The sequence below is a fragment of the Syngnathus scovelli genome, chromosome 2 (genome assembly GCF_024217435.2).
Source record: "Syngnathus scovelli strain Florida chromosome 2, RoL_Ssco_1.2, whole genome shotgun sequence".
Taxonomy (NCBI): Eukaryota; Metazoa; Chordata; class Actinopteri; order Syngnathiformes; family Syngnathidae; genus Syngnathus; species Syngnathus scovelli.
The window spans coordinates 12157162-12171147 of NC_090848.1; positions in this window are offsets into that span (position 1 = coordinate 12157162).

A 13986-nucleotide genomic window follows, 5' to 3' on the forward strand; every position below is an offset into this window, starting at 1 on the left:
CTGGAATTGTTAGGCGTGTGAAGGTCTGCCCGCCTCGCCAGGACCGTCGCCGCCAGGTGCCGACAGCGCCGGCTACGAGGTCAGTCTATTGTTGACTGATGGTCGCTCCGCTAAGTGCTCGGTTTGCTATTACTTTGGGAGAAGGCGGATTTAAATTTGAGAGCAGGCTTTTAACATAATGGGCCCAGTGGAGATCACAATGAAATAACAGTTCACACAGAAAGTTAGATTCTTTTTTTTTTTTTTTTTTTTTAAAGGATGTCATTAAGTCTGATAGAAGATTTATCACTTGTAAACTATTGGACCAGACTTTTTTTTCTTCTCCAGGATAATTATTCCGAACAACAACACATGAATATAAAATGCTGTAGAACTGTAACAGAAAAGCAAAATGAAAATCTCATGTACCCAGCCTCTGAAGTTTTTTTTTCAAGACAGTTTTCAGGTGAAAGTGCCGATGTTAGGTAACTGCGTAGCTGATTTTAAATGACAGGAAGAGTACAAAGTAAGTCAGACTTGTTTAACACAAAAGCAGAAAATTAGGTGGCGTATTGTTTTCGGAGTCCAATTCATGTGATGTGTTTCAACTTATTTTTAAACTACTGAATTCAAAAGAAAATAACTCTGTCAAGATCTTTTTGTTTTGCAGTCCCATCAAGCCCCAGCCAAAGCCGGTAAAAATCCTGCCGCATGGTTTTTATAAAACACCTTCTTTTCTGTTTTTCCAAGGAGGCAAATTAAATGGTAAAAATGGATGAAGAGATTTTGCAGGTGTGACTGACTGCAAAAATCCTACTGTAGTGTTTCTTGTTTAGCCATCATGTGCATCCCCAATGTCAGCAGGTGTTCAGAACACCTGGATCGTGGCAGACTGGATCAGGTTGAGGGACTCATGCAGTGCAGCAGATGAGTTTCCTGTAATTGTTGATCCTGTTATCTTTTCATTTTGCTCTGTTCTCGTATCTCTTTATTTTATCTCGCTTTTCCGTCTTTCCTCTTTCAGATTCTGTCATTCACACCCTTAGGAGTGGATTCCAATGTTTGAACAGAATCACTTTAAATGTTTTTTTCATATAGGGAAAGTATTTTGTCTCTTGATAATCTTTTTGTTTTGGTGGCACACATTAACTTCTTAATGTAAACTACAAACAGTAAACAACAGAATCTTGTTTATAAAATATTGAGAGATTTGGCATTTTAAATAATTCTTGTCGTTAGCATTTGCATAGTGTGCAGCAAACAGTCGTAGTAGTAGTTTCCTACTGAGTAGAAGTCAATATTGAGATCTTAAAATGGTTGAAATTGATCACTTGGAGAGAGAGTAGTGTTGGGAAAAAAAACAAGTTTGTACTGATAATTTCTGTCTAATTTTGAATCTCCGAATGGACTGGTAAGAAAATTCTCACAGTCACATTTTAATGTCTTCAAAACGAATCCATTTGTTCACGACTTTCCAAAATCTGGCTCAGACAAGCCTACTTGACTTTTTCACTTGTTCTCAAGTTATAGCATATGCGTCTGGTTTCATAATACCTCTTCTGGCCTGTTAAACTTGATGAAATGCAGGCGTCTCGGGAAAATTGCTTTACGTTCACGCTGGAAATGGCAGGACGATCCTGCCTGAATCACGATTTATATTTGTACCTTGTCCATCTGTTTGTCGTTAATGTCCTACATAGTCAAGGCAGGTCAATACACACACACACATACTGTGTCTGACCCAACCTGTCAGACGTGAGCCATTCCAGCGCATTTGGCGATGTTTGGCACAGCTGAACCCCAATTCACCTTGCGGATTCTCTAGGGGCAGTGGGGGTGTTGGGTGGCCTGTCTCTCCAGCTGACACCCACAAGGAAAGGAGGAGCTGGCGTAAAGAGAAGCAGTGGCAGCATGAAAAGCTCCAGAGATGACCCCAGGACAAAACACTTTGCGAAACATTGACACAGAGTGACGGGTGATTTATTAAAAACACACAGATGGATTTTAAATTGTTCATCAAAGGGTCTCATATGAACGTAACATAGGAGGAACGTATTAAACATGCTCTGATATAACACTAAGTAATTTTGTAGATAAATTGTGACGATATAATCAGTAGTTTAGCATTCAACCTTTTGATCCCAATATTGCTTGTGAGATTAAAATGAGTGCCTGAATAAAAAAAAAAAGGTTGGGAAATTCTGATCTAGTAGTTAAAAGAACACTCAGGAAAAAAATATTTTCATTTTGATTGTGGGGTCATGACTGAATGAGTTCGAAGTTCAGAAGGCCATCAGGCAATGTTTTATTTTGCAACCAGCAAACCATTAAATCATATTTGGCTCAATGGAGTTTGCCTAATTTGAAAGAATATTGTAGCTCCCAGAGACTGAATGATTTTGCATTTTTGAATGATGAATGTTTCTCTAGAAGCTTCCAATGAAAGAAACCAAGACAGCTTAGGGATGTAATGCCTCTGTTGGCTATCCTGTAAATATTGAAGGATCAGGGTGCTTTGCTTTAATCTGTGTTTATTGATCTTGATGTGATTATGCTCTCTGCTGGAGGGATCAATGTTTTTTTTTTTTTTCTTATGATGAGGATAATCTCTGGTAATCATAGCAGTCCTGTATTTGTTTGTCTATCAACGCAAGCAAAGCTATTGAATGTTGCTCCCAAAGGCTGTGGTTTTGTCTTGTTTTATTAACTTGATAAAGGCAGAGTCCAAAAAAAAACAGCTCCAATGCTTCCGTCACTTATGTGCTCAATGCCTCCTGTCTGGTGAAGAATAATCAATTAATAATAAAAACAAGATTACTCATGGAGGGCTATTGGAGGTTACAGTAAAAAGTTTGCAACCAGATCAATAATCCACTTTAAGAGCATCATTGCCTTTCTGTGTACAGATGAGGGACAAAAAAAAATAAAATCTTGAGAGTATACTTGCAATGAACGAGTTGGAGTAGCATTGATACATTTACTGTCAAGAATCCATTTTATTCATTTTGTTATTTTTTTTAACAACTATGACATTTGTCGTCTAAAACCCATTAAACGAATAAAATTTATTAGCAAAATGCAAAGTCTTCATTGGAAAAGAGCTGCATTTGTGATGTTTTAAATGTGGTCCTTAATTATTGCTATTAACCTGTCCATGAACATCAGCGTGTGTACCTCATCCTAAATGGGCAATTATTTTGTCGGTCGAGGTTGAGTTTTATTTAGCTGGCCTTTTCATGATGACTAGCTGTACGTACGCTCTGTCCTCTGTGCTGCAGACGATAACCATGACATATCTCAAAGATGCAACTGCTAAAAGCTTCCCCCGCTGACCCCCAGCTCTGGGTAACAGATAAATACACAGCTTTAATTACAAAGGACAACAAAGTGTGGGTTAGGGCTTGTGCGACAACACACCAACAACGTTGTAAGACTTTGGGAAGTTGAGCTAACACTGTGATTTCATAATAACGACACACAACTGCAGTCACAACAGTACGTCAGGAACATTATATATAGACATTTTAACTTTCTCTGAAATAAAATCAATCCAATCTCTCCCAGTCATTGTGCTTAAAATCATTGACCTTACATTGACTTACATATACAATACTGTATATTTGATGCAGAGCAACTAAAATTCTGCCAATCAAATTTACGCCTATTATATGATATGATTAAATGTGTTGTTAAAAATTTGCTGGAAGGTTTTAAAAAAATTGCGACTATTGATGTCAAATGCCAGGGATGAAAATTGTGTTTTCCATATGTAGTATTTAAGCTAATCAATCTATTGAGGCAGAAGTGCCATTTAAAATTCACATGTAATTTGTGGAAATGTAGTTTGAAAGTTAACTTAAACTATCAACATATTAGTTAAGACTTGTAGTAGATATTTAGTATTACCAAAACACAAAGATTTTTTGATTTGATTGAATCTATGATGACGTGCAACTGTTGCAGGGCATTAGTCAAACATCAAATCAGACCTGTAAAGATATTTTATAAGCACTGGAGGTATGCTATAAATAAGATTACACTTGAAACATTATGTTTTATTTTTCACTGCTCAGCATTATCCTATCAGCTATGATTGAAATATTTTTTTAGCCTCTGTAGAAGGTCAGAAAATTAATTAACCCCGTATTGCGTATCAACAGAAGAACCGAGACAGCGATCTTGCGTTTTTTTTTTTTTTTTTTTTTTTTTTTTTTAAGGCGTTCACGCAAGCTCACATGAATGGATGTGCACACAGATAAAACAATAAAATTGCATTTGAATGGATAAATGAATGGAACATATACGTATTTTATCGCCAATATAAAACGATAGACATAAAGATGACATTAACAAGTCGTTTACTATTTATACAGCTCCAAACCATTTTTTTACAAACTGAAAAACGCTTTTCACTAAGCAGCTGTCTTTTCAGCTTTATGCCTGCCCTCCAACCATCTGCTCCCCATTGTCCAACAGTTTCAATTTAAGAGAGTCACTAAAGTGTTCAGGAGATGGTTTTAAGTGTGGTAGTATTTCCGATCCAGTGTGTAGCAACTGGAGACTTTCCCCTGAGTGATTTTTTTGCCGTGTTCTTCCATCTTTCAACCGTCTCTGAGATATATATATATATTTTTTTTTTCTTTCCACAAAAAAGATTGTTACATCACATAATGGTAGCCTAGAAGAATATTTCCCTTCATTTTGGGATTGGCATGGGTGTGTCAAGTGTTTATAGAATGCAACATAGTGCACTGACATAAAATTATATATATATATAAAAAAAAATGTTGTGGTCAAGCCAAAAAGTGAGATCTTGAAACTTCTTTTCTCAGCGTTTGTGCACATAGCCAAGGAGATTCATCATTCGTTCATTCATTACAACGCTTGCGTCACGCTGCCATTATATGGTTTACATCGCAGGAGATGGATATTCACTTTCATGCATCATTTAACAAGGAGATGACAACCGAATCCAACATCAACTTGCTTGCTCAACAAAATCCGTGAACATCGTTCCAAGTAAAACTTGTATCGTCTTCTAAAGAACATCAGCGGTTGGGGAAGAGAAAACAAAACTTGTTTTCACACATTGTTCGTCTCTTATGAACAAACTACTGCTTAAAACTAACTTTTGTAAAGGATTGGGTACTAACACAATAAGTTGAAACCTCAAGTTACAAAGGATGACGTATACGAACAATTGTGGTGAGGTGCTGATACAGAATTTACCTTTTTTTTTTCTCGGAATGGTCTTAGCATTCTTGCCGCGCGTAATCATTGTTGCACACGTAGGCAGGAGTTCCACATTGTCTATCATCTAATCACAAATGAGTAATTGATGTTGTAACCTTAAAGATATTTTATATTTATTACATCAGACCACTATCTGTGATTTTTAATGAGTTGCGGTATTTCTTTAATCAAGAAAACAAATGAATATTTTGTAATCATATCAAAATAGCCGCCCAGACAAGTTTATCCTCGGCAGAAATTCTATCCCTGAATTCATCCAATCACAGATCTGACAGCGCTTGAGTTTGTGACTGACATCGTGAAAGGAGTCTAAAAATCGGATCATTTTCTTCTAGAAAAATAAACCACTGACTGTGTGATTGAAAATTAAAATGTAGCATCTCCTTAATTTGTGTAATTATGTTGAAAATAGCTGCTCACATATTCTATGTTTGCTAATCTACTTCGTCTTTGACAAACTCACTCTGTTGTTTGAGGTTCAATGTAAAACAGTACTGTCCTGTTTATATGGAGTCTCTAAACCTTCCAGATGAGAAAAACAAAAACAAAGTTTCAGTTTGTCTTTTTCAACGCATTGTCTGGGGAGTCGCTGACTGTAATTGGTTCACAATACCTCAATTGATTCAGGTTCAGTTGCGTCACTCGCATGCAGTTTGTGTTCTCTAACAAGAAAAAACAAAGTGTGTGACCAAACTTTGGGAGATGATTAGCCACAATGCGCAGCCAAAATCCAGCAACCAATCGCAATCCAAACACTGTTTGTGCGAAGGAAATCAGCATTTAATGTGTCCTTATACAAATGCAGCATGCTGAGTTAATATTTTTCTTCAGCCTCTCTTGAATTGATCACCGACTCATTTGGCATCCAAATCTGAAATTTGGAAACATCAGAAGGAAACGTTTGCGCTTCCATCTCTGTGGCAACTTTGAAGATGAAAACAAATGGCATCAAAGTTTACTGAGCAGTGCAGCAAACAGATCCCCAATCTAATTGTATAACCAATCAGAAATAATGTAAATTTACCCAGCACCTCAAAAATGACACTTGATGTCTATGTGATAATAGTCGAAAAAGACATGAAACACACAGAGACGAACAGAATCTCTGTGCGAATAAGACGAAAATGAACTACAGAGTCTTTTGGATTGAGATTTGCCATGAGGGAAAGTGGAAATAGTGGAAAGTGATCACACCCACTACGGGAAGGACTTTTAATAATGACAGTTTTATGAACTCTAGCGGTAGACCAGCCGAAGCTGAAAAATGACTAAAACACCTCATTAATTTCTTATCCATATCTCAAACAAGACACATGTGATTTGGGTTCTTTATCATTTGGTTGGTTCAAAGAAAATGACAGTGGTGGTTTCTTTCATTTTCTCAGTGATGTGGTTATTGGTGGGATCACATCACAGAAAGATTTCAAGCCTTCAAATAAATGCGAATTGGAGTAGATTTGACATTTAACTCACCCTACATGTACTTTGCAGGTCTGGACACAATTATAACAATACGTTTTGATAGAAGTGGGAATGAACACGAATAAAATGATTAACTTTTTCCTCAGTGGTGCAGTTATTCATTTCCCACCATGCTATTTACGCATTTGATTCTTTCATAGAGAAGAGCGTTTCAATGGAAAGTCATTAAATTGAAGCACATATTGCCTGAAGGGGCAACATTTCTGGTATTATTTCTGAAACACGTTTAACACCACTAGGGAAGGAGTTTTTTTTCTGTTCCTTTGTCAAGTATTGTAGCTACCAAATATAGGCCAGTCATAGTGGATGGTAAAGATAAGAAGGTACATGTTGGACTCAAACTCAGTATTCAGCCTCACTGTCGAGATTTAGGGAAAAACAAAATGAGAATCATTTATACAAAAGACTTCATTTTTGGAGCGCTCCTTTCTGCCTTCAAATTCGGAAACCTTCTGGTCAGAGTTAGCTTCTGTAGTGCAGCACGTGATGACATCGCTTTGAGAACATGTCTCGGTGGCGGCAGATTTAGAAGTACAAAATCCCACATTCTTGTGTAACTTAAACACAACAGAGGTTGTAAGTTGAAACATAACATTTTTCCTCAGATTTTAGTTACCTCACACGGTGAGAATGATGAAGGGTGGATTGTGGTCGTTATGAATCTGGGGGTGCAATTAGTCCCCCTATCCCCCGTAACGTATACGGCTGGCAGTGTTCCAACTGATGAAGTTTTTACAACGCCAAGAGCCCCTGCAGAAAAAAATTGATATTGTTTTATCTAAAATGATGAAGTAGTTGCACTTTAATAACTGAAGAAAATGCACAATTATTCCAGAAAATATGCTTGAGCAGTTCAGTGGTACTATGAATTATGAACCTCGTGGCCTGTGGAGATGACTGATGTTCGAATTGGAAAAAAAAATGAATAGGACAGCAGGAAGAGAGGGGAACGTCTTACTTAATGGCGCCATGGGTGGCGAGTTATTTCAATCATGCTCTGTGACTTCTCCGAGGGTCACGTAAGCATATGAGATGAACTGAGCAGTGATGGGAAAAAGAGGGAGAAGAAATAATTAGCGCTGGCCAGTGGCATACCTTCTTCCTGTGAAAAGAGATGCAACTCTCATTTTGACCCTTTCGGCAGCTCAGCATGACGAAACACGGCAGAGCTAGGGAGAGCCTCCTCCCTCGTCCTCCGCAGCTGGAGCCAGTAATCTGACAGCCGTGTCTGTTAACCACATCTCCGAGCCCATTCTTCACGCTGAAAGAAGAACGCACTTCTCTCTGGCTGCTTCTCCCCTTTCTTATCTACCGAATTTGATCAGGAGGAAGCAGGACAAAGTGTCTTGCAAAAAGACCTGAAGACACTATATTTAGTAGAATAGCCTTAATGTGAAAAGCTTTACCATGTAAATGAGAAATGAAGCATCATTGATATAATCCTCTTATAGTTCTCATTATTACTCGTGAAGCATTGATATGATCATAAATTTTTTTTTAAATCTGCAAGATGCAGGGATTGGTTTTTAAAATTAGCAGTATGAGGTCAAACGGATAGGAAGCTTCATTGTCGTCTTTCAAACCAGGTTGAAGTTGCTGACAAAAACAGCGGAATGGAAAAAATGAAAGTGAAACCAAGAACAAGAGCTCATCATAAGCTTGACTGCCTCTCGCTGGAAAACAATCATGCCACTTTTCAACCTAGAGTGGTGTTTTGTTTGAGGGCCAAATTTAGCTTCAGAGATGAAAAGATCAATGAAGAAGTAGAAAGTCAAATTCCAGTCTAAATATGTCCACCCTTAAAAATGCTGCCTTAAAAACAACTCAATTTGCCTTTAAAAACTGGACATATATATATATATATAACTACGTATATATATAGTATACGTAGAATATTTATATAATATTTGTATACACTGGTGTAAGTGGGCAAGCACAGTGCTTGTCAAAGGCTGAGAAAAATGTCCATTTTACTAATTTATTATGAAAATAGAGCTATCACAAGAAATCAAGAAGAAATGTGAGCATCAAGATCTGACGGTACACACCAACCGGCAAGAACTTTCTCTTTGCGTGCCGCCTGACTGTCTGCTCCACCTGTCTTTTTGCATTTTCTGTGGTCATCTCCATCATTCTCCAACTGCCTGTCTACTCCACTTCTGATCACCATCACAGTTGTCACACAAGGTTGGCTGGTTACATGATGGTAAAAGTAATTGTAAAGTTGTTCCATGTTTTGTTGTGACATCCCACCACCTCTCCACTTCCTCTCTCTTGACCCAACTGGCCTTGAAAGCCCCTATGAGTCCAAATATAAACATTTGAGAAACTTTAAATATAACACCTGCTATTCAATCAGAGGAACAACACACAGGAACACACTCACAATCATACATATGAGAACCTGAAAACATGTTTTTAGACTGTAGAAGGAATGCAGAGATGAGGAGTAAAACCCGCACAAACCTGTAAACCATGGGTGTCAAAGTCGAGGCCCGGGGACCAAATCCGGCCCGCCAGATAATTTTATATGGCCCGTGAAAGCAAATCATGTCTGTCAATTTCAAAGAGCCTTGCATTTTATAAATATTTGTCATGTGTAATAAATATATGTTTTTACAATAACGTCTATTAACAATAACTGAACAAACTTGACATCTGATTTCGAAGTGAGTAATCGTATTTCCTCCGAGGAAAGCTCTAGCTACAAAGTGGCCTGCGACAAAAATACGTTTGACACCCCTGCTGTAAACTGTTAGAATGGTGCTCACTCGAACTTATTTGCAAGAACCACACGGGAGACCGTATGCCTTTTTAGCACTTGCAAGTGGAGAAAACGTTCGTCACTGTAGCATACAGGGATGTTCGAACGCAGTCTGACTTAGGCCTCTCTCAAGGGCATATTTATTGAGAGAAAACAGGGTGGGAGTGAGAGTGGACGAGAGTGGAAAGGTTTGGTGGTCACCTCAGCAACTGGTTAATCAGTGCAGAGGGTCTTAGCTCTTTGTTATACAAGGTTGTGAAAACAGAAACTCGTGGAGCTTTTTAGATAACTAAGCAAGAATGTTTCCACACCATTTGGAAAATTTCAACAACTGAATGTGGAAACTTTCCAGAGTCGAGAAAAGGTGAAAGGTTTTAACAAAGTTAATAATTCTAGTCTACATTCCAACATAATCATACGATCAAGATAATTTGTCAACCCTAACATAAACCAAATTTCTAACCAATCTTCTACTGTGCTGCTCTGTTTTCATTCTCCAATATCTATCAGTGGATTTTGACATTTCATAAATTCCCTTGCTGTAATAAGCAGCTGATTAATACAGTTTATCAGTGATTGTTGCAAAAGTAAATTATTAAGTAATTGTAATAAAAAGGATGTTTTGAGTTGAATGCTGATGGTTGATAACAGGAGAAACATATCAACCGAGTGATTGACGCCATAGCTCGCTATTCTTTGTAAAACATGAAACAACCTGAAGGCCACTTGCACCAGAGCAGGCTGCAATATTTATGCCTGCATTTCTGAACCTCTGCTTTTTAATGAGATTTTCACCTAATACATGGATTCTCCGACACAGAGACTTCAGTACAATTGCTCTCGTTCAAGTGACGGTGATGTACACCAACATTCATCCAGCCAATCGTATTTTTTACCAAGGCCATGCGGTAATTCAATACAGGTGTGAATTTTTGTAGTTTCATGAACGCCCCGTGGGAGCGCTTTGTATGGCCCGTATACCGATAAGTAACAAGCAAGAGTAATTGGTTTTCTGAGTATATATAAAGATATGGGACCTTGGTCGTTAATGCCTTTTCTCAGAAGCCCACCCATCACCGGCATCACTTGGAAACAGACTTTGGAAGCAGACACGATAAAAGAAATGTGCAGATTAAAAGCAGAACATGCTCACAAAACCGAACATCAGTGATGTTACTGGAACATTTAAAAATACAAATCAAAATGATGGGGGCTTAATAGTTGCCGATACTGTCGAAATGATGAAACGAGAAGGGCCCGCTCAGTTCAGTCAGAATATGTAATGAATGTACATTGCACCCCGGCACAATTTGTCTAACGCCACCGCAAATATACAGCGACATCAAAACAGTTTTAAAACTGAGACAGGAAGGTAGATTGATTTCAGCTTTGGGGCGTTGCTATTAAAATATGTGCTAAATTCTTTGACATTGCTCCATTGGATCAATTTTGGCAAAATGACAAAAAAAGAAATCATCTTGGCTGTTTTGTGCAGCATATTCAAATACACCTATTGTTCTGTTTGTGTACTTGCGTTTGCTTTGTAGGCCGAGACATTCTTTTGAAATTTTTTTTTAGACGCTCTGGTTGGCTTGACATTGCACAAGCACAATTTGCTTTCTTTTCTTACATGGACCAAGAGAAATCCAATTTCTGTGGGTCCCAATAGTTTGCATATAATTTGCAACTAGTATCTTTCTTCTTGTATGCCAGCAACGTATAGTGAAAGGCAGAAGAAATAAATACTCTGGCAGTGGATTTCAGAAGGTACCTTTCACCTCTACACTGGAGCTTGGAGATATTTCTGACTTAGTTGAGCAAAATTTGAGGCTATGATTTCTTCACTTCCTGCAAATATTTGCGATCAGATTTGCGTTTGAATTAACAGACCCAGATATAATTTTGAATCTGCAAATTTATGAATAAAATGAGACAACATAACATTTCTGTATTGGTGGTTTCAACTTGCCAGATTTTTTGTTTTTATAATAATAAATGTTAATTTTGCAGTTGAGTGACAAGCATCCAGCCTTTCATTCCCACAGAAATTTCATTATGATTGACTGTATTGTGTAAAGCACTTGAAATGCCCAATTATGCTGATTATGCTGCCTGTCTGCAGTGGCGTGCAAAGCACTCTACATACCCGGGGCAAACAGCCCATTTAGATGCCCTCGAAATTAATTTTTTCGACGACGGGCGCTGCGGCCAGATCTCGAACTTTATGCGCACTCAATCTCAGCAGCATGGCCCTTTGAACATTTTTTTTTCTTTAGCTATTATTGATTGCTTTAAGCGCTGTGGGTTGGAGTGGGGGTATGTGCCACATCGCCCCAGGTGAATGTGGGGGGCGCACTGCCCCCTTGGCCCTGGCCTCTGCATGCCCCTGGCTATCGGGATCTATCTAGTAATTTTGTTCCCAAGTGTGACAGTTGTGACAGAAGATCCTCAGGACATAATTTTCAAATAAAGATGTATTGTATGTACATTATAAGTATCCATAAAAAAAAAAAACATTCACAATCAAGTCCATAATTTTCTCCTAAAACAAGACTCTCATTCAACAGCTTACATAATTAACACATAGATGGAAGTCAGAAGAATAATTCATACTCACCATTTAAGGCAAATCAAATCTGTGTGATTCTTTATGAATCATGTTCGGTGACAGAATAATGGAATGTGAACAGAAGCTTATAATTTGTGGATGACGCTTCCTCCGTAGTAAGACAGTTAATTGAATCCTGTTTTCCAATTTCCAACTAATTGCAGTGGAACCTATTTTGAACCTGAAATGTATTTTATTTTACCAAGTAGACTCCATTTATGTGTGTGTGTGTGTCTCTTCTCATTTGCATGTTTTTCAGTATGTTTTGTGAATACATGATGGGGGGAAATAGAAAGTATTTTTTTTTCTGAAATTGTGGGCTGCATTTTGTGTGTTGGATTTGCGTCTGATTGTTTTCCGTAAATTACCATAAACAGCTGAGGATAAATCCTTAATTGTTTTTCTCTGTCTATTTACTGCTGAAACACCTGCAGCATATACCGCAGTCTCTTGTGAATTCCCACAGATTGCTCATGATCTCCTACTTCTCCAGAGAGTCATAAGTAGGTCGGCTCAAGGGGCACAGTCAGGGCAGAACAGAAAAATAGCAATGCTTTACGCTCAGTTTAGAAAGTTGACTTTTTGTTTCTGACACAGTTGGATGGTCACATGATGATTTGACCATTGCTGGGTCTCTGGATCATCCTAGATGTACTTTGTTCATCCAAATCTGAGATCCTGTGGGTATAATTCTCTGCTGGGTCCTTCCTCGCTACAGAAGCCAGAACAGATGGCTTACTATTGCCATGCAAGGAAGCTCGCGAATGTAGACCACTGTATTATTTGTTGCTGATGAAATGGGAAAGAAATTTAAACTGGATTTTTTTTCATGGCTGATGTATGTTTTTGGGGTTAATCAGCAAACAAGCAAAACAGAAATCCAGTGAACAACATGCATTGTTTTTACTTCAGGAAGTGAAAGGTAAATGTTATTTGATTAGCCCTAACCAGCAATCAATGATAATGAAATTTTAATATTGGCCTGCTAAAAACAATACATTTGTACTAAATTACACATTCACTGCTCCGACATCAAAATCTCATCTTCACTCGACTAACATTGAAATAATGGATTCAAAATATGAGTTAAATATTTATTATTGCAGCCAGATTTATGTACAACACCATTTGATACCATAATAATAAAAACAATAAAAAAAATTTTGGAAAGAAAATTGTAGTTTGCTTAGGAATTATTTATAATCATACTTGTATGTTGTTCTTGGTACAGTACTTGCTGAAATCTATTATTCTGCTTTGAGGGCATCACAAAGAAACCTAAGGAATGTCTCTTGTTACTTTTCAGTGCATGATTATGCAGGTGAATAATATGTACAGCGCTGCATTTTTGAATAAAATGAAAGACTTTCTGTCCATCTTCCCTCAGCAAACCTTATCAGGTAATTAACGTCATGAATGGAAGTTTAATGACCTTTTTTTTTTTATTTAAAGGAAGTAGAATTAAAGATGGTATCTTTCCATGTAATAAAGCACGGGGAGTCCGGGTAGGACGAATGGCAAGACTGAGCATCAATGTCATCTTTCTGCTGATCAGGCACTGAGACTCCTGCTCATGCATTATGAGAGCCCCTTAAGGCTGGCAAAGCTTTGAGACACCTACTGACTTGCAAAGCTTTGCTGCGGCACAAATGTACAAACCCTATAATCGGGCCATGGTGAACCATTTTCATCCATGGATCGATACAAATATTTGAAACAGAATTGTCTCAAAGCAAACAAACACAAAATATGAACTACCTTGACTATATCTGGAAAGAACCATGGCTTCCCCTGAGTCTCTCCATTGGTGAGTTCAAGCCCTCGTCTGCCTTTCTTGCTGCAGTTGTGGACCTGTGGATTCATCCGGTGTGGGTCGGTTCAGCCCCCGTTACCTGATCCT